The sequence below is a fragment of the Lissotriton helveticus genome, chromosome 1_2 (genome assembly GCF_964261635.1).
Source record: "Lissotriton helveticus chromosome 1_2, aLisHel1.1, whole genome shotgun sequence".
Taxonomy (NCBI): Eukaryota; Metazoa; Chordata; class Amphibia; order Caudata; family Salamandridae; genus Lissotriton; species Lissotriton helveticus.
In genome coordinates this window covers 50,941,903-50,963,935 of record NC_136058.1, presented here as the reverse complement: position 1 = coordinate 50,963,935, position 22,033 = coordinate 50,941,903, and the positions used below count along the sequence as shown (strand labels likewise).

Sequence of the window (22,033 nt, the reverse complement as noted above, 5' to 3'; positions counted from 1 at the left end):
GAGGGTGCAGGTTTGTGCAAGGCACAATATTGAGAAGGTCCTCTCTCAAAGGGTATGTACACAAAACAGGACACCATGGGCCACCAATTTAGCACTTATTTCTGCACTACATGCAACAGGACTATCCCACCCCTGAAGCACCATTATCAGCTGCATAGCCTATGATGCGGCTGAAATGTAGTGGTTAAATTTGGACAGACAGACGATGGTTCTGTATCATCTTACATACCAAAGTATTCTATAACTGCTTCCCAATGAGAAACTGCTTTTAAATACCATTATCTAGTTTTATTTATATGATGGATTAAGGATGGATTGACAGGTCTGTAAGATCTCTGCTTGCAAGATCCAATTTCATTGAAAACGTAAATCACATTAATCTTAGATTTCATTTGCACGGGATTTGTTTGCATAAAGGAACTCATGTTGGTTCATGCTGTATTTTCCACTTGTGTGAAGCAAGTGCAATCTCATCAGCTCATAACAGATGCTGTATTTTTATGCGAAAAAACAATTAGGCACTTTTGTATTTCTGTCGTAATGAGATGTGGGAGCATGGCCTGTCCGTTGGGCATTCATAAAAAACAGTACTGCTGAGCTACTCTGAACAAGAGCATGCCCTTTGTAAATTTAGCAGTGCACCTGTCTTTAGTGTATTTCAGTGTCGTGTCCTTGGTCAGGATGGGGCTTGGAAATAATTTACATTTTTCTGGAGTAATTTCACATTACTCTTTGATGCAGAATTACTGATGACTATCTGATTACTCGCATAGTTAAGGGTAATTTGGAAGAAAAAATCCCACAGCAATAGCACATTTAGCGAGTGTGAACAGACGCTCGCTATTCGTGCACTGCAGAATTAAGCCCTATTTCATAGCGCAAAATGCATCCTCGCGTCCAGTTTGGCAGTAAGGGCGCATTTTTCAGAAAGAAAATAGAGCTAAATGCCAGTAGTAGGTTGTGGGAAAATAATAATAATAATCCACATTTGTAAAGCGCACAATCACCCGTAAGGGTCTCCAGGCGCTGGGGGCCGTCGGGAAGATTAAGCGAGCTATTGCCCAGTCACATGGTGCTGGGCTAATCTGCCGCCGGTGCCAGGGATCGAACCATGATCCCCAGATTCCGGAGTCAGTCGCCCTAGCCGCGGCGCCACACCTCTACCTCTGGAGCACATAAAGAGAGAGAACAAGCAGGTACTCATGCTGACTATTCATATTCTGTTGCATTTAGCGCTATTTCTTAGCGCAAAATGCATCCTTGTATCAATTTTGGATCTAAGGAGGCATTTTTGCACTGAGAAACAGCGCTTTCCCTTGCGCTGGTGCGAAAAAAGTTGCCTAGCGCCAACACAGACACCCTTGCGCCATAGTGCAAGGGTGTTTGCATTTCAGAGATGATTCTCTGCAATGCAGGCACCCTTGCACCATGGTGCAAAGGTGTCTGTGTTGCAGCCAATTATTGTATATTTGCAGGATGGGACACCTTCCTGCACGTAAACAATCTTTAATCGGTGATTTGCTCCATAAAACGAGGAAAAACAAAAGTATTTCTCCTCGTTGCACCAATTTAAAGCCGGCTATTAGTTTTTGGCGCTGCCTCAGGTTTACAAATACTTGTAATTCTGGGACAGCGTCAAAAAGCAAGGGTGTTACTGTGGAATGCTCACAGTAACACCCATCGCACTCCTCTTTCTGGCGGATACCTGAGTGAAAGGGGGTGATATTTACAAAGCAGCATTCAGCCATGCAAAGTGGCTTACGCCACTTTGTAGATATGGAGCAGGGCATTGACCAACAGGAGCAACGGAAAAAGTGACATTCCAGTGGCACAATGCCCTTGTAAATATGCCTTCATATCTTTGAATACATGCTGTTCGTGGTGGTATCTAGTCTAATCCAAAAATAAAGAAGATAGACTTTATGTGCACATATGAAATGAGATTTAGAGGTTTTTACTGAGTTAACCTTGCTATTTTAAAAGCTGTAATGTTGCATATTTAAACTAAATAGGAGCAAGTCAGCTTGAGTATAATGTCAAGTTTTCATGTGATTATCTAAGCTACTCAAGGTCAAAAAGGCTTAAGGAAACCACTCAAGCCTATCTGAACTTGATCTTAAGAGCCTTGACCTAAACTGAAAATGTAATTTGAGTTTTAATAACTTTTTCAGACTGGAATGCAGTACGAATATCACCCACAAACACTTTATAAAGGATGTAAGGGAGGAATCCATTGAATAAGGGACACCACTCAAGAAACGCAGTTCTGTCTGAGCAGGCAAAGTGCTGGGATGCCACAATGTGCAAGAAGGCAGTCGTTGTTTTGTGGTAAATAAATAAATAATACCTCTATTTTTGACTGGATATAACAATAACAGATAGCTCAATAAATAAGAGTCAAGATTCGAGGTAGTAGGAGTTTGCAGGTTTAATACAGCATAAAGGACAGGAACAGGACAACCTGCACGGGCAAGATCTGGGATGAGCGCGCTCACTTTTAATAACAGTACACAAGTATATATACTAAAACAATTGCATTATAGTACATACAGTAGGCGTAGCAGTGGGTGGGGTTCGTAGCAGTCGCGAAAGATAAGGTAGAAAGTAGGTGTAACAAGAGGCGTGAACAGGGCGTATACATAGACATGTGATGTAAACGTAACAGATTATGTCATAAATGGGGCGGAAACATGGAGGGGGCTACCTAAGGAGCCGGGACCTCTAACCTAGTGGTGCGCGCAAGCTGGCAGTGACGTGTTACTAGGGAGAAGCTGGGGGCTATGACTTCTGCGCTAGAAGGAGAGACGAAAGTCTGGAGAGTCAGAGCGACATGTACCTAAACACTATCTAGTATCTGATGTTTAGAGAACATGTTGATAGAATCCAAAAGTTATCAGGGTAAAGGCTAACAGATTCTAAGACTGGTGCATGCATAATTCTACATGTAGTGCGTGTTGAGGAATATTAAATGACCATTAATACAGTATTTCTCTTACATGGAGACGTAAAGGCTAGACGATGACTGAAACTATTGATGCGATTCAGTAGCTTAGGAATGCAGAGAAGGAGAGCTGGACTGATAACTGGAATCATAACATACTCTTGGCAGACTGGCAGGCAGAGCCAGGCCGAGCCGGGCACTGTGAGGCAGGAAGTAAGTGAAGAGTCAGGGATACAGGTGGGGGCTGTATCGCTCCTCGGAGAGGGTTCAGGAGACAGGAGCTGAATCTGAGTCCGGGCCCTTTTGAGGCCTAGAAACGGGGACTTTACAATAAAATAACGTGCACACTGAGAAACGTGGCAACGTATCTTTACATAGGCCTAATACTCGTAGCTTTCACGAGAACTGGAAACTGACATACTGGAGATGGACACAACTGTAATTGCGTCTTTAATCGATCATGGGGAATACATATGCATATTAATCATGCACACAACATAAGATGGGGAACACGTAGGGACACAGAACATGGCAAAATTTACTTTTCCACATTCCCTCCTTGTCACTACGTTTCCATCAGGAAACATCAATATTCATGATACCATCTATCATTTCATACAGTATCATTTGCTCGTCTCGAATTTTCTTGGAACGGGATCTAGGACGGGACTTGGGACTAGGAATACAAGAGGTAGCACAAATGCCGCAAATCGCAGGGCCACATTGTATACAGAGGCAGCAACTGAATATGATCGCTACTGCAATACCTAGAAATGACAATACTTTCCATCCCCAGGCAGAAATTATACTCCAAAACCAACCGGACCATGTCCAGGTGCCTGGATTCTGGTGTAACTGATGGGCAATTTTATGAAGTCTGGTTATAGCTGAATAAACAGACGGCGCGTTATTAGGAATGAAAATGCAGCAACTAGATCCGATGACTCTACATGCTCCTCCTCTATCGGCCAGTATGACGTCAAGAACGAGACGATTCTGGAGCACGACAAATCTCATAGCAGATTGCTCTTCGGTTAAGTTACCTAGAGCAGAGGCAGTCTCATTCACTACTGCTTCAAGGGTTCTGGTCAATCTACGTATTAACTTACTATTCTGGATAGGTCCTATAAAGAAGAAGAAACCTCTATTGAAATCTGTATACTGTTCTAGAGCAGTTTCAGTTTGATCGACAATCGGGGACTCGATCTCCCTTCTATGTCTAATGTGTACTAGATGTGTGTTTCTATGATAATCGGATGGGGCTAGGAAAACTGGTGGCAGTAGGAAGGCAATGTAACAGGTTCCCTCCCAATCGAGGGGCAGACGAACATATGCGGTCTGACCACAAACAAAATAAGAATGACGTGAAACTTTAAAAATGGATTTCCCACTGTCACTATACTTGATAATAGTAGTACAATCACTATGTCCTACATGTACGGAACCATTATTTCTAACACATAATTCGCCTTTGACTGGTAGTACTGAAATAGCAGGTAAGTCTGGAGTAGGATCAGACTGAACATTCAGGACCATGAAATTCGAAGAATAATTACCCAAATTATAAACTTCATTTTCTAGATCTAACCCTGTTCTGTGGGGAAGACCTTGCTTGTCTGGAAAACATGTACTATTCAGAAAGGACATATCAGTTGAGGATGACGTTAACATGGACCAGGCTCCACATGAACCATTATGTGAAAATGGATAAGGAAACAGTGGCAGAACTCCCTTCGGTGTCTGGAAAGGGGGGAGTCGACCACACACCCAACAATTAGTGGCATTGCTGGTCTGGTGTGAATAATGTAACATACGGATAAATGAATTGTTGCGCATAGCAAGACGATAGGATAGTTCGTGAGGAGGCAGATCACTAAACGTGTGCTCTACTGTAGCATTAGAATACTTATTTACATGAGAAATTGGAAAACATAAATGAAATGCATAACCCGTGCAGGTAACCATTAAGCTTAAAAACAATATAAAACTTAGAAAAACGATACATCGGATTGAGTTTTGACTAACTCTCTCACTATGGGGGTCTATTTCATACATGTCAGATACCTGTCTAACCGTTTCACCTAGGGGAGGACTTAGACAATTAAACTGGCTGACTTATTTTACTAGACCGGAGCTTACTTTTATACTCCTGCTGTGGAGTTTTCTCTAACAGGGGAGGCTTGGTATCAATGTCATTTACGGGACAGTCCTTGATAAAAGTGTCTGTAGAAGTGTTATTTAAAGTTTTAGGTCTTAGTCCGTGAAATTTCTTGACGTGTGACAGGTGCACCCACCCCTTCCTGCCTTCCAACTTGACGGCAGTACGGGTGGTCAAAAGGACCAACTTCGGCTCCTTCCAGCGAGGCTCCAGCGGACTTGAACGATCAAAATTCCGGACGAGAACCAAGCTTCCTGGAACGATTTCATGCGGTTTCACCTCGGTATTGTCTGGAAATGCGGCGGCAACCTGTGAACGACAAGAGTGTAGGGCAGACATCAAGGAAGCTAGGTAATCTGTCAGCATATTACTGGAAACATCTGTAATACTTCGGGGTCTAGGTGTACCCCACATATTTGGGGGGCGGCCGAATACGACCTCATACGGGGACAGACCTGATCTGGAGTGTGCGACCATGCGCATATAAAATAGGGCGACTGGCAGAGCTACTAGCCAGTCTACACCTTTCTCTTTACAGATTTTAGCAATACGTATTTTTAGGGTCTGGTTATGTCTCTCTACGAGACGGGCTGCTTCAGGATGGCGTACACAATGGAACTTCCACTGGTACCCTAACAAAAGGGAAACGTGCTTCATTAATTCAGATGAGAATGGCTGGCCGTTATCAGAATACACGACCCTAGGGAGTCCATAGCGGGGGAAATATTCACGAACCAACTGCTTGGCAGTGGTCGCGGCTGTGTAATCTGGGACTGGATATGCTTCTGTCCACCTGGACAAAGCGCATACAACTACAAGGACATACTTGAAACCTCAACATCGCTCCATCTGAATATAATCCATCTGGAGGACTTCAAAAGGGTGGTCAGGGGGCTGGAATCCACCTTGTTCCACCGGGACACTTTTACCTGGATTGAACTGACAACATATCATACAGGTACGGACTTTATGCTTGGCTGCAGCTCGTAAATGCTTGTTGAACCAAAGGTTCTGTATACTGTCTAACATGGCTTTTTCTCCTAAGTGTGCAGGACTATGTGTGGTATTGATAATGACTTGAACCATTGAGTCGGGGAGAAACCATGTGGCTCTACCCTTCGTCAACCATCCCTGATCTGTCTGGACCCCTCCTTGTTCGGACCATTTCTTAATTTCCTCGGGGGTAGCATGTAACTGGATATCTATGACATCTTGAGTAGGGTCCTTAACTGTCATACAAGTAGTCTGTTCTAGAGTGGATGTCGATGTCTTGTTAACTGGTATGTCTGGTGTCTGTGCTGTAAGTTTGGCTGTTCGATCTGCTAGATCATTACCTTGGGAAATAATGTCAGTGACTTTCGTATGTGCTTTGCACTTCATGATAGCGATAGCTGTCGGTAAATGTATTGCATCTAACAGAGCTTGAATAAGGAGACCATGCTGAATCTTGGTTCCATGAGAAGTCATGAAACCTCTCTCCTGCCAGAGCACTCCGAAGTCGTGTACAACTCCGAATGCGTAGCGTGAATCTGTGTAAATATTAACTTTCAGGTTCTTGGCACGTATGCAGGCTTGAGTCAGAGCAACTAGCTCTGCTGCTTGGGCGGACAGAGTGTCAATACGGTGTGTCTCTATAACTTTAGTGTCAGTAGTCACTGCATACGCGGCTACTAGTTCTCCTGTACTTGTTCTCATACATGAACCATCCACATAAAGTGTCAGGTCGGGATCTGGTAATGGAATATCTGTCAGGTCTTGTCTTGGCTTGGTCATGGTGTTAACTACTTCCACACAGTCATGTGTGGCAGGATTTGAAGTAACTGACGGTAACAGTGTAGCAGGATTTAGAACGTTGCAGCGTCTGATTTCTATGTGTGGCTGGAACAGTGTCAGTTCATAACCTGTTAAACGTGCAATTGTCAAGTGCTGAGTCTGTGTTCGGTTTAAAAGAACTTCCACGGAGTGTGGAACTTGTACTGTCAGGGAGTGTCCTAATACTATGGAATCACTTTGTCTGATAGCTAGTGCTGTGGCTGCAACTGACTTGAGGCACGCAGGCAGAGCCTGGGCTACTGGATCTAGTGTGCTCGAAAAATAAGCACAGGGCTTGTACTGTCCGGCTTGATCTTGTGTGAGAACAGATAATGCTGTACCATTACGTTCTGTGACAAAAAGTGTAAAAGGCTTACTGTAGTTCGGTGTAGCTAGAACAGGAGCTTGGCATAAAGCTTTCTTTAACTCATTGAAACTAAGTGTATGTTCAGATGTCCAAGGGAGGACAGTCGATACGGCTGCCTCCTGTGTCGTTAACTGTATCAGTGGTTTGGCTAGAAATGCATACTGAGGAATCCATTGTCGACAATAAGAAGTGAGGCCGATAAAAGCACGTACCTCCTTCTGGGTCTTGGGCTGTGGAAGACTCGCTATTAACTGGATGCGATCGGGTGTCAACTGCCTACCCCACTTGGACAGTAAGTGGCCTAAGTAGATCACTTGCTGGACACAGAATTGAAGCTTCGAAGGGGACACCTTGTGCCCCATCTCGGCTAGAAAATACAGGACTGTAAGTGATGCTCGCTCGCAAGCACGTTCAGAACGGGCTGTGATCAGTAGATCATCGACATACTGGAGCAGGGCAGTGTCAGTTGGCATGTGAATGTTGTCTAGTTGTCTCTTAAGTGCTTGACTGTAGATGCTAGGACTTTCTGTGAAACCTTGAGGAGCTCGTGTGAATTTATAGCTCCTTCCATTTAAACAGAATCCGAAAAGGTACTGGCTGTCTGGATGAATGGGGACACTGAAAAATGCGTTTTTGAGGTATATGACTGTGAAAAATGTAGCCTCAGAATCAATGGCTGTCAATAGAGATGAGATATCTGGAACAACTGGGTACTGGGGAATGATACATTTATTGAGTTCTCGAAGGTCAATCACTAATCGATATACTGGGGGTGCATTTGGATCAGTACGTTTCATGACTGGAATGATAGGAGAATTACATACATTGGAGTCAGTTTCTACAACTACTCCTTGAGCAATGAGCTCGTCAATAATTTTGGATAAGGCTGCTACAGCCTCAGGTGGCAATCTGTACTGTCTGATTCGTGGTAACACTACACCTGGTTTGAGAGTCACACGATGGGGTGTGATTTGCATAAAACCAACATCAGTTGGACCTTGTGCCCATAGATGCTGCGGGACATTCAATAATCTGGGATCAAAATCACGTAAAACATAGTGACCCTTAAAGTCACGTAAAAACAAACGTATTCCCTCTGGGGAACAACAAATAACTGCACCTAATTCTTTCAGTGTCTTAATGCCTAACAAATTTTCTGGACATGATTTCGTAAGTAACAGGTCAGTAGTTCGGGACAATGGACCTACTTCTAGAGTAACTGGCTTTGATATCTCGTTTACAATAGGCTTTCCTGAAAATCCAAGGGAAACATTTCTAGAGCCTGAGAGCGGAGCCCCTGGAACCTCGTCGTGACTAATAGTAGTCCTACTTGCCCCTGTATCAATCAGAAACTTTCTGTCTTTCCCTAATACTTGACTGTGAACATAGGGACCTTCTTGATCTACAGGAATCTCGATGAGAGGCAAGCCTACCTCCCCCTCTAGGCTGTTTCATGAATACGCTTGATACTCTGGATACTCTGTCTGAGCATACTGGTACATTTGCTGTGTAACATGCTGAGTTGCAGCGATAGGCTGCGGTGCTGGAACTGTCTGTTGTGCATTCTGTGGCTGAGAAGTCTGTGAAACTTGTTCTTGTCTAGGCGGACGTGGTCTTTCTTTAGTTTTACCAGTGGCTATATTGTGTTTCAGAACTGCACACTCGTTTATAAAATGACCTGGCTGCTTACAATAATTGCATGTCCCTTTAACGGGAGCTGCAGGATGACTGACTTGATTCGTACCCCTCTTCTGACTGTCTTGAGGAACAGATTGTGCAACCAGTACTTTCATTTTCGTGTCTTTCATACGTTTCCTTTCATGATCTTGCTCTTCTCTGATTCTATTCTGGTGATACTGGAGCATCTGTAACATCTGGGACGGAGTACTAGCTTGCCAGGTACTTTCGAATTTCAAAACTCGGTTTTTAACTTGTGAACTTGAGTTCTCGACTAATTTAGTAACAAAAAGATGAGGGTATGACTCGCTACTCGTCTTCAAACCACTGTTTATTATAAAGCATTTCTCAAATCTGGAATAAAAATCACTAGTGTCTTCGTCTTGTTTCTGTTTACAGGCTGAGATTGCATCCCAGTCTTCCTTTTTGGTGGCTAATAATCTAGGCAAAACTTGTATTAACAATTCAGGTAATTCTTTACATTTATCTCCAAGACCGGTACCTGGTACTCGTATCTTATCTTCAGCTTCTAGAGCTGTCCAATCGATCTTTTTCTCTCCCACCTCCCAATCCTTTTCCTTGAGTTTTTCGTATATGCCCGCAGGCAACAGGACTTTTAGCATTTTAATAATATCTGGATACGTGTATTCTCCCATACGGAGCATGTCTTTTAATTCTCGGTGGAACCCTGCTGGATCTTTGTCGTGACAGGGAATTAATTTCTTCATCTCTAAGAGTTCCATCTTGGTAACTGGGGTGTAAACAAATACTCGTTGCCTTTCACCACCCGTTGTCCTAACTGGGTGTACTTCTCGTAACGGATGCTGTCTGTCTATGTAAAACGGTTTACTTTCTGGAGGTGAGACATGAACAAAATGCGGATTCAGAAACGTTCTATATTTGTGGCGCTGTTCTAGAATGACACTAATTAAATTGGTACCTAAACCTTTCCATCTATACTGGAGTAACTCGTTCAGGACATCATGTAACGGGCCTGGATCAGAATGTTGACCCTCATACAGTGTAATGAGGTGCTGGATCATATACATACCCACCAGTCGCTGCTCGGCTGGGGGCAGTTTCAGAAACATTTGTGCCACTATTTCGTCTGGAAAAGTGGTAGAATCAGTAATCCACCGGACTGCTGATCGGGCTAGTTCTTGTTCATGCATAGTACTTAATTCACTATAACCGATTCGTGATTTCAGAATGTGATCGGTAGCTTGAAATACTTGTTCTAGAGAACCTTGTTCCGGTGCTGGAAGATGAAAAACTTTCTCGTGTTCTAGGCGTAAATGTCGGTCTGGAATTCTAGATTTACCCACATACGCTATTCTGGCAGGATTCTCGTCGTCTACCTCTTCAGTAGAAGAGTCATTTTCTTTCTCGCTTACTTGTGCTTCTTTGCGTTGTTCGTGTAACCTTATTATTTCTTTACGTATTTTCTTGTACATACTCTCTATACTATTGAGTGTCTTGTGCTTACCCTCGGCTATATTATCACTCCACCTTGTCAGAACTTTCATTTCGGTCGGATCTTTAGTCGGGGAATCTTGTTCCCGTATTAAACAATTGATCAGAAACTTTAATAACATGAACTGGATCTCAGCTTTTCTGAGAGACATGACTTCAGCAATACTTTCTGGATCTTGTCCTGTACGAATGAAACGATACATTCTGTCTAGATCTTCTTTCATATTCGGTAGGGTGACCAAATACTCGGACACCTGCCTTATACGTACGGAATATATAACCATACTATCCTCGCCTGGGACTGGATCATAACAGCATTCAGTAAGAAGTCGCCTGATTTCTGCAATAGTCTTATATTTGGGCGTACGCTGTAACGCACGTTCATGTAACTCGACTGCTCCTAAACGTCTACTTGGCGGCGGGGTACCAGGAGGACCTCCTCCCGCGGCCCCTATACTGGAATCGTCGACTGATACTCTTCGTGCTGGCAGAGTGACTGATGTGGCGGGAATTTGTACTACGGGCTGGACCGGGGGTACCGTAACAGGTGTTGTAACAGGTGCCCCGGTGGCTGGAGGACCATGAATTACATTATTTACAGGAGCTGGTGGAACAGGATTTGCATATTCTGGGACTGTGTCGTCCAAATAGGACGAGAGAAAAATATCAGCTGCGGTCGGTTTGTGACGTAGCTTGGTCGGAAGTAAGGGTGGCGGAAAATTACATGGTGCTTCCGGGGTTGCTTTTGGCAAGCCCTCGGCAAGAAGAGGATACATACCCTTAATGAGGGCATTCCTCTGTCTGTCTGACTGTTCGGTTTTAACTCGTTCACCTATTTCGATTAATTCCCTTTCTTGGGCTTTTTCTAAGGATTCTCTACTTAATTCTGACTTTCTGATTTCTTTTTCGGTTCTTTTATGAGATTCTTTGTGCCATAACTCGATGGCATCTTTCTGTGACTGTCTGGCTTTCTTTTTCCATAATACTTCTTCTACTCGCATGATGCACTCGGCATCCCACGTACCTGATACGGGCCATCTATACTTTTCCTCTAATTCCTTGGTGTACTCCACCCATAAATCTAGATATAATATGGCGCTTATGCCATGCTTTTGATACATAAAATGACCTGGACTGTCCCTAGGCGGGACAGGAACTGCTTCTTCTAACAGACCTTTTCTAGTTCTTAACTGACGTAATTTGGAAAACAAAGGCATGACTGGGCTGGAGTCTAGACACAATACAATACACCACTTTCATACCACGACATTGAAATACATGAATGACATTTAGGATAACAGTTCGGACAAAATACTACCTGGAATACCAAAAACAGAATACATGAATTTCTCGAGAACAGAACGGACTAGAACAGAAACTAGATGCACTGCTAAAACAGTACGAAACTTACCGGTCTCATAAAGAGACACGTCAGGACCCGCATCCACCTAAGTGGACACTTCGTGTTGGATCTGTGTACCCAAACCCACGGACCAGAGACAATGCAATTGACCCTGTCTAGATACTACCCCAGCAACGGTACTCACCGGGCAGCAAGAACGGAAGGCCTCGGACTGGACTGGACTGCTACGACGCCGGACGGACTTCGGACTTCAGTTACGGGTGGGCCTCCGGATACCTCGGACCTTGGACTCTCGGCTTGGGCTCTGGTCGGGACTCGCCGCGTTCCTCCACCGCCTCGTCTGGATGCTGGACCGCATCCTCCGTCTCCTCCGTGGGCCTGAGGGATACTTGAAGCAGAAATATCTGCACGTGCACGGTATGGTTCCGTCACGGCTGCAGAGGATCAGGGGGCTTGCGTGGCTTCACCGGCACGTGGGGAAAGGGCAAGTCCCTATTCGGGCGCCATTATGTGGTAAATAAATAAATAATACCTCTATTTTTGACTGGATATAACAATAACAGATAGCTCAATAAATAAGAGTCAAGATTCGAGGTAGTAGGAGTTTGCAGGTTTAATACAGCATAAAGGACAGGAACAGGACAACCTGCACGGGCAAGATCTGGGATGAGCGCGCTCACTTTTAATAACAGTACACAAGTATATATACTAAAACAATTGCATTATAGTACATACAGTAGGCGTAGCAGTGGGTGGGGTTCGTAGCAGTCGCGAAAGATAAGGTAGAAAGTAGGTGTAACAAGAGGCGTGAACAGGGCGTATACATAGACATGTGATGTAAACGTAACAGATTATGTCATAAATGGGGCGGAAACATGGAGGGGGCTACCTAAGGAGCCGGGACCTCTAACCTAGTGGTGCGCGCAAGCTGGCAGTGACGTGTTACTAGGGAGAAGCTGGGGGCTATGACTTCTGCGCTAGAAGGAGAGACGAAAGTCTGGAGAGTCAGAGCGACATGTACCTAAACACTATCTAGTATCTGATGTTTAGAGAACATGTTGATAGAATCCAAAAGTTATCAGGGTAAAGGCTAACAGATTCTAAGACTGGTGCATGCATAATTCTACATGTAGTGCGTGTTGAGGAATATTAAATGACCATTAATACAGTATTTCTCTTACATGGAGACGTAAAGGCTAGACGATGACTGAAACTATTGATGCGATTCAGTAGCTTAGGAATGCAGAGAAGGAGAGCTGGACTGATAACTGGAATCATAACATACTCTTGGCAGACTGGCAGGCAGAGCCAGGCCGAGCCGGGCACTGTGAGGCAGGAAGTAAGTGAAGGGTCAGGGATACAGGTGGGGGCTGTATCGCTCCTCGGAGAGGGTTCAGGAGACAGGAGCTGGATCTGAGTCCGGGCCCTTTTGAGGCCTAGAAACGGGGACTTTACAATAAAATAACGTGCACACTGAGAAACGTGGCAACGTATCTTTACATAGGCCTAATACTCGTAGCTTTCACGAGAACTGGAAACTGACATACTGGAGATGGACACAACTGTAATTGCGTCTTTAATCGATCATGGGGAATACATATGCATATTAATCATGCACACAACATAAGATGGGGAACACGTAGGGACACAGAACATGGCAAAATTTACTTTTCCACAGTTTGTTAGACATATTCTGAAATGGTAGTCATGGGAAAGTAAGTAGATAGACCTTACAACACCATGTCAATAGAATCCCCTCTGAGTCCATAGATTATTTTTACATAGCACAAATGCCTATCTCAAGACTCACCATTAAGGATTTGTAGGTGATGCAAGGACCAACAATTTCACTGGTAACAGAGTAAAGGTGGTTTAATAAAATGTTAATATCAATGTTGATGGGTTTGTCGACAAAGTGAACTATTGTCCTTAATAATAGAATCACCCCCATTGAACTCCACATCTATCTAGACATAAATTATGTAGTCAGGTAGACCCTATAACCTAAGCCTGGGATTATTGATTGATGGCTCACAGGTGAGAGGGTGCATAGCTGGCACGCAAACACTCAGGCAGAAAACTCTTGATCAATTCCACAGACAGGCGCAGCAACATTACCATGGTGAGGGGAATTTCCCCAATAAAGCACACACTGCTGGTGGGGGTATGCACTCCAAAAAACACCATGAAGTCTGATTCCACATGAGTGAGGAATTCCGCCAATCAGGGACAAGCACACATAGTGATCATGCACTCCCCATGCTGGACATCGAGACACATTCACTACTGGTCACACTTTGTCCATGCAGGTCAAGACCCACCTGTAGTAAATATTGACCATTCATTTATGACCCTAAAGGCAGCAACCAATATTCCTCACTGGTACACCGACATCTATTTATTGCTGTTGTAATATTGTAAATAAATAAACTGCAAACTCAATGTAAATTGAGACAGTCCTCGGACCTAGTGCCTGAAACTGTTCTCCAGGTCAAACTGTTTAATTAAACAAACTGATCCTGTTTTGGCAAATGCCTCTTGTCTTCTGTTTTTAAAAAGTCTTTTTACTCAAGTAACATTTTGGCAAGCCAGCTTAGGAGGGATTGGGACCTCGAACCTGACTGCAGCCAAAGGACGGAGACCCTGCCAGCACTGATTCAAGATTGGTCAACAAAAAAGTGGGCAGACACTGCAATTGATTGGACGTCATTCTTAATCCCTGGGGTTGGAGGTCCATCCTGAAGCAGTAGACACAGAGGGTAAGAGACTACATCTGAACATTACATAGTCTAAAGCATTTGGCGTATGCAAAGAAAGGGAAAAGGGTAAAGAGCTAACCCAAGGGCACTGCCAATGACAGGGTCTGGCATGTTACCTATTTTATATATCCTAGCTGTATCAGCTGTAAGGTGGCCGCGGGGTATTCGTGTGGAAGTCACTGTTGCTTGATAGCTGACTGCTAGCTTCGGTGAAGATAGTGTAATAATGTGTATAGCCCTTGATAACTCCCAGCACGCTAATTTGTGTGACATAGCTAATCCTGATTGGGTGGAGTTGACACCTCAGTCGCATAGGTTTTAGCTCAACAGTTTCCTAGTGCTAAAGTAGTTTCTTAACACCCATAGTATCTAAAAGGAATGTGGGCGATGCATCTAGCTTGACCCTGGGCACTACAGGGCAGACTATACAGGTCACTTAGGAACATATTCCACGCTAGTCTTCTCTTGCTAGAGGATAAATTGCAATGAAAAAAATAGTTTTTTTGACACAGTACTTTTACTGTTGATAGTTATTGAAATGTGTTATTGTATGTGACAATATTGCCTTGACTGTCTTTGGAAACTGTACCACGTGACAATTTGGGTTTATGCAGGTTTTATCCTAACATATAGCATATTCTCCACATGCCACAAGACAACATATGCAGTCTTATCTTGTTTTATTAAAATGCTCAAAAAGTGTAATCACTGAGCTCATAGTATGTCATTTGTAAATGTGCACCACGTATAAATTGCCCCTACCAATTGAAAAAACGAATTAGGACAACATCAATTGAGTTGTATTGTCCAAAAAAGTAAAATTGTAATCAATTCCACCCTTAAGCATGTGGAGATTTGGTTCCCCAAACAAATAAAAAGGTGGCATTTACACACAAAGGCACATTTCCCTGGCCTAAAGAGGGAACATTTGGAACAAACACAAATATTTGAAACAGATATTAAAAACAGATATCCAGGTCAGAAAAGAGACAAAAGAGAGGTCGTTTTAGAATTGTGGGCTATCTTTGAAGAGGTTCTATCTGATAACCCCATGATGCCGATAGCAAGCAATGTATTGGCACCTCCCCCACCATATGTATGAATGGACGTACTCACATCCACTCTCCCTACATTAGTGTATTCAAAACCAATAATAGTTAAAGCCGATGAACCCCGTCACTGGAAGAAGGTCAGACAGGTCCAAGCTCAAGAAATCTAAAAACATGGAAACCCAGACCCCACCAGCACAGCCCACATTTCTTTACAAAGTCTCCCAAAGGTAGACTACCCTTTCACCACACTGGACACACCGCACCTCGAAGGCCGGTAAAATATGCTTTACCACTAGGCCTGATGATTGTAAAAGTGTGTCAGGGAGGTTTTGTGGTGGTCCTTGACATTGACATAGAGAGATGAAGGGAGCCTCAGTCCCTCGGGAACCAATGATAAGGGTGGGGTCACAGGGTTTGCCCAGGAAGCCGAGGAGGGTAGAAAAAGTGAATTTGAGAGTGAAGCCAGACTGACTAAGGCAACACGCAACTCAGACCAAAGGAAACAGGCCATACTGTGAGCCACGCGCCAATCTACAGAGGAATCCATAGTAAAAGTACTCATAAACAACACCCCGTATAGCTTCCTCATAGCCATGGTGCAACAAGGTCATACCTAGGGGAGGTGATAGTCCCATTATCAGAAGACACTATTGTCACTCAGGTGTTTTCGCGTACAGTGATAAGGATCCCAATTACAAAAACCCTAGAGTTGGACATAGGAGGTGGCCATGTGTTACAGCAGCTTTTATATTATCCCTCATCCTGAACTGATCTATTAGGACAAGATTTAATTGGTAAGTTAAACCTGACCTTTCAGTTCTCTGACAATGGGAGAATCAACTGTTGAAACCCTGGAATTTTATCCCCAAGACTCTTGTTTTTAAACATCCCCTGACCCCCAGCAGGCATAGGTGCACTAGTGAAGGCAACAGCGGCCGATCACATCGGCTTCAACAAGGCAGTCTTAACAAAAGAGAGGATGCAAAAATTCTTGTGGATATAGTACTTTCATCGCCCCTTTACACGAAGTTATGAAAAGGACACAAAACCTTTATAGCCCATGAAGGGCAGGAGGGAAAATTATTCATGACTCTGGCTTGGAAGCACCGAATGGGATAAGCCAGGCAAAGGAGGATCCCATCTCAGACAGAAAGGCATTGTCCACATTGTTATGTTCCCTGTGATAGAGCAGGAAATAGGGGTAAGATTAGGGGGCAGCATTTATCACACCTGTGAAGATGGCACCAGTCACAATGGAGCCTCCACTGCAATAATTTAGAGGGTACCAAACAGGCAGTCCAAGAGCCCAACCATATTGGTAGTGGCGTCCAGGAGAGCTACTATTGCCTCAGGCGGGGTTACCTTGTAGTGGTGTGCCAGATAAAATGTAAATGTAAATGTAAATGTAGTATACTTGTAAAGTGCCATGAGTAGTAGTAACAGCAGAGGTCAGCAAACCAGGGCCAGCCACCACAAACCACCACAAACGTCCCTTCTCATTACCAAGCACAGTGTAATCAGAATGTGCCCTCAACTAGGCCCTTCTCAGTAGATGAAGTCAATAAATAATAAATAATATCAGTAGTCTAACCCCATTATTATTGCCGCTTTTCCTCTACCCCCTTTTCCAGAACAGACAAGACCACAGACAATATTCCAGGGTTTAAAAGTTTTACTTACTACCAGGAACTCAGGATTATTGTTGGCCACGTTGATCAGATACCTGCACTAAGTCCAGGAATCAATGATGAGTCTGTGGAAACACAGAATAGCCCAGCTTGCCCAAAGTGCCTACAGAAAACTAGGCCGCACTCTGCTGGCTGAATTCCTAGGGAGGGGTTTGGCTGGCCACCCCCCAGGTGCAGGGCATTCAGACATGGGGCAGAGGAAGAAATAAAAAACAAACAAACAAAAAAACAACACAAAATATATATTGAGTAGAGAGTAGTCACCCAAGTCCTGCAGCCAAAATATAATGGACGTACTCCAATCACCAGGCCAAGAGGTCTCCATTTCCTCTGACCTCACGCCGAAGCTTGACATTTCCTTCATGGAGTGCAGTTCGAACAGTGCACCCAAATTGCTCCAAAAGCCTCCAATGGAATCGAGGCATCCTTCTTAGCTATGAACGATCCATACTCAGTGACGGGAACCAATGCGCATGTTATGCCTAGGATGGCAAGTCCTTAAAATCTAGCAGTCCTCCTCCACACACTCAAGTGTCAATAAAGTCCCAGTGTAAGGTGACCAGACATCTCAGATTTTCGCGGACAGTTCTGTCTTTTCTTTTTCAGGTCATTTGTCCTGGCAGATCTTTCCGGGTCACGAGGGGGCCCCACCAGGCCGGGCTTTTTAGACCGTAATTAGTCTATGTCCCATAGTGCCTTGGGGTTGGTGTTGGCTCCATTGGTGAGTGCCGTCTGCTGGCATTCTGCGGCCCTCTGTGAAAAATGGTCCAATTTTAGACTTGGACAAATTTCAGTCACTCTACTTCAGGCTAATGATGAGCTTGGGACTCCAGTTGGGTGCTCAATGAGCCTTCTAAGGCGGTGTATGGCCCCATGGAGTGGGAGGGTGCCAGGGTAAGAGGCCTCCAAGTTTCTATTATCAGTCCAGAGGGATTGCAGGGCATTGAATTTACCCCAGGCCAGACTCAACCCCCCTCCGGGCATAGTCCACTCATGTTGCTCCTACCCCGCAAGCACCATCCAGGAAACAGTCGCCCTAACTGCTGACTCCATGCAGGGGCTATATAGGGGAGGGGGGAACAACCCAAGGTCAGCCTCAAACTCTCGCCCTGTGGGGCAAGGGAAAAAATGGAAGACGCCCAAAACTCAAAGTAAAACATGCCTGAAAACCAGTCAAAAAGGAAGATTATAGATCAAGGTTGGTGTTGAGACCAGCAAATCAGCTATCTAAGACCACGAGTGATGGGCATGTTATGAATCATGTGCCGGGAAAAGAGGGCTACACAGGCATAAATATAATCATTCACTGTGCATGTGGCAGACACCAACAACTCCAAGCGACAACATGCACCCTCCTCCTACACTTCTACCCACTTATAGCGATACTTAGCCTCAACCATTGTACCTCTACTAGGAGCTCAAATCCCGTCACTCCCTGTCCTCATTAGAATCATCTCACAACAATACCTAACATCAGCCTGATCACCCAGATGTGATATGTTGAGGGCCCAAAAGACCACCCAAGTAGGACTCAATGGCCTAAAAAAAAAAGATTGATGCAGAGGATAGTAATAATCCTCACTCCCCAAACCATTAAAAGACGTTTTAACAAGGGATGCCTTCCCATGCCTCACTAGATTGCAACTAGTAGACTGATGGGACCACATCACCATGGCAAAATACAGGGTCTCCGGAAACTATCACAACAGAGCACTTTTGACTAGCTGACTACTAGCTAAATTAACAAACATCAAAGTTCTTTCAAAACAACTAACAACCAAAATAGCAAGTGCTCCAACCTTGTTTTCTTCATCAGCCTTCATGACCCAGAAGGAAAATAGAAATTTTAAAAATGTGCGCCAGTGGAAGGAGAGAAAACCCATGGACCCTCAGCAAGACATCCACCTAACACCCACGTGAGTGCACAGTTCAAACGCACAATCGAACCCTTCCATGACAGCGATGCCTTTAAACCAAACTCTCTGAACATTTCCCAATTGGGCATAAGAAACACAGCTACCTCAGGAGCACAGATGGCTCGAAGGGACTCACATCTGAACTGCAATATCACGACAAAAGTTATTTATACTTGGATGGTTGGGTGCAATCAGTACTATGGGTATTACCACACTAACTTACTATTGAGGATCTGCTGGGTCAAAAAGGATTCGCAAGCGGGTAACTGCAGCACCTGCATACAGACCTCTCAAATGTTAACCACAATTGTACTAATCCGAACACTAGCATCCCGCACGCACTACTTAGCGCCTTCTTACATAACACTTGGAACCAACACATGAACTCAGTTGGCTCCCAAGTATCACCTAGGTCATGTTATGTCTGTTCACTGATCCCACATGTGGTAGGCGCAGATCGGCTTTACCTGTCCAAAGAAGTAGCCCCGAAAGAGCAAAGTGTCTCATTCACATTTACTTATGTAGGATAAGGGCCAAAATCCAGCCCAAAAAGATAGAACAAACACAGGGTAGTTGTAAATCTGATCTGATATGTCACCAACCTGACAGCTTTATACATCTTCACTGAATCCAATTATTTCCAAACCGAGCTGGACAGGAAGCATAGGAAGGGCACCACAGGGTAAGATATTGTGTGCCAAAATTTATAACAAACAGAAAGACTATGTTCCCTTGGACCCAACTGTCAACCAATACATCACAATCAACCTCACACTGTGAATAAATCAATACCTACAAAACCCAGTCTACAATTATAAACCACACCGTAACTTTAAAAAAATACATGAATGTATTCAATATCCATCATACAATATTCAATACACATGTTTAAAAAGACAACCAAAGGTGTCACTAACAATGCTAGTGGGGAATCAGAATAAAAAGAGACAAAAAGCAAGTGACAAGTTAAAAAATCATCAGTAAAACATTAATTCAATCGAATCTATATTGCAGTCAGTTCATATGAAAATAATTTTGACGCAATAGTTCCTCGAATTTAATTTCACAAAGGTGTTGACGCGTTTCAGTGTGCACACAAATATCGCACCACCTTCATCAGGACTTCTCTTAATAATTGTCTCTTTTCGAAGAATAGCACATGAACCAGTTTGACTATATCGAAAAATAAAAATCATTACATGTGTCAGATCTAATGTGTATATTATTTCTCCCAATCTATTATGATTAAAAACCCATACCTTTGTTAAAGCCTAATATAACACATTTTAATATACCATCAAATTTACATCAGAGAAACTTGTGACATTACACAATGTTTACACAATGTTTATAATTACAATTGGGTTAAGCAAGAGACTATGTTTCACACCACTCATTCCATCCAATAACGTAAATGACCAAGACGTCCAAAGGAGACCTATATTCCAAGGCTTTTATTTGTATCAAATTAAAATTAAAATTGGCCACGGTCAGTGTCTGGTTCATTCCATTCCAATAGAAAGTCCCCGACTGCCTCAGTCTGTTAAATGTATGTATTTATATTTACAAAGGCTACGATTTGCCAAAATGGAGATATTGTTCAATAATAATAGTTATCTGACCATTGAAGGTCATGGACATATTCTGGTGTTGCAGATCTAATATCTTCAAATATCCTTAATAAGCAAAATATATATCTCACTCCACCTACCTTAAGAGGCAAATCTAAGGAATCAGAGAATGATGTCCATCACAAAAAAGAGATATTGTGTGGCCCGAGACTTCCCAGAGAAGAGATTCTTGGAGGAAGCAAAATCCCAACTCAGTGCATACACCCATTCAATCCAGCCTCCAACTGTGGCCCGAGGGTGGCCCTTAGTGTATCTAGGGCAGTCTTCTTAGTCACTTGACATGAAATTCCTGTGTAGGGTCATCCAGCTCGGGATAAGAAGGGGAATGGATTGCATGGGGGAGGGTTCAATGAAAGTATGGCTAACCAATGTCGGGAAATCTGGGACACTGAGGTGGGTGGATACACTTGGCTGGAAGGGAATGGTCAACCCCTGATTGTATCGAAACTTACACTTTCTTTATTTTACTTAGGAGGAAAAGGAACGCTTCCAATGTGCACGTATGCTTACTGCAGAGTGATTCTGCACATTTTGTATGTGAAATGGGGTACATCCACATTGATAGATTTCTACTGGAAGTGTGGCAAAAATGCCTACTCCCAACTGGTTACCGATTGTAGGTGACGGTGCTCCCTTGTGATCTTGAACACCCCGACCCTAGTAATTCCCTGAGAAGAACTAATAGAGTTTCCCCATTACCTGTGAAAGAAAAAGACCACCTCCAGGCACCAAGCTCATAACTAATTTGGCTGGGCTCAGTTCAAAGACATGCCAGGAGAAACAAGGCTGTTCACCGAAGCACAGCTGGGCGTCAGGGGGTCAATAACCTTCTTCACCCTACAGACAAAAGCAAACGCCTGCTGGCTCCAGATTAGCTTGAAAATGCTCAAGATGATGAACAGCACTAAGCTTGGCCTCAATTTGATCAAGGAAGAAATGCGAGTGATCTACCCCTGGTAATGCAGCACTGATATGTCATTGACCATTAATTTATGACCCTATAGTAAGCAATCAATATTCCTCACCATATATGGTACACTGGAAAGCTTTTATAGCTGATGTAATATTGTATATAAAGAAACTGCAAATTTGATTTATACAGTCCTCAGACCTAGTGTCAGTAACTATTCTCCCAGCCAACTGCTTAATTAAATAAACTGTTCCTGTTTTGCCAAATAACTCTTATCTGACAAAAA

At 43.6% G+C, this 22,033-nt stretch overlaps 1 protein-coding gene across 1 annotated transcript in view; it reads right to left on the bottom strand.

The window, feature by feature from the left end:
- NEGR1 (neuronal growth regulator 1) overlaps window positions 1-22,033 on the bottom strand; it is a 2,122,935-nt gene that overhangs the window by 370,258 nt on the left and 1,730,644 nt on the right. The gene's annotated exons all lie outside the window — the stretch shown is intronic.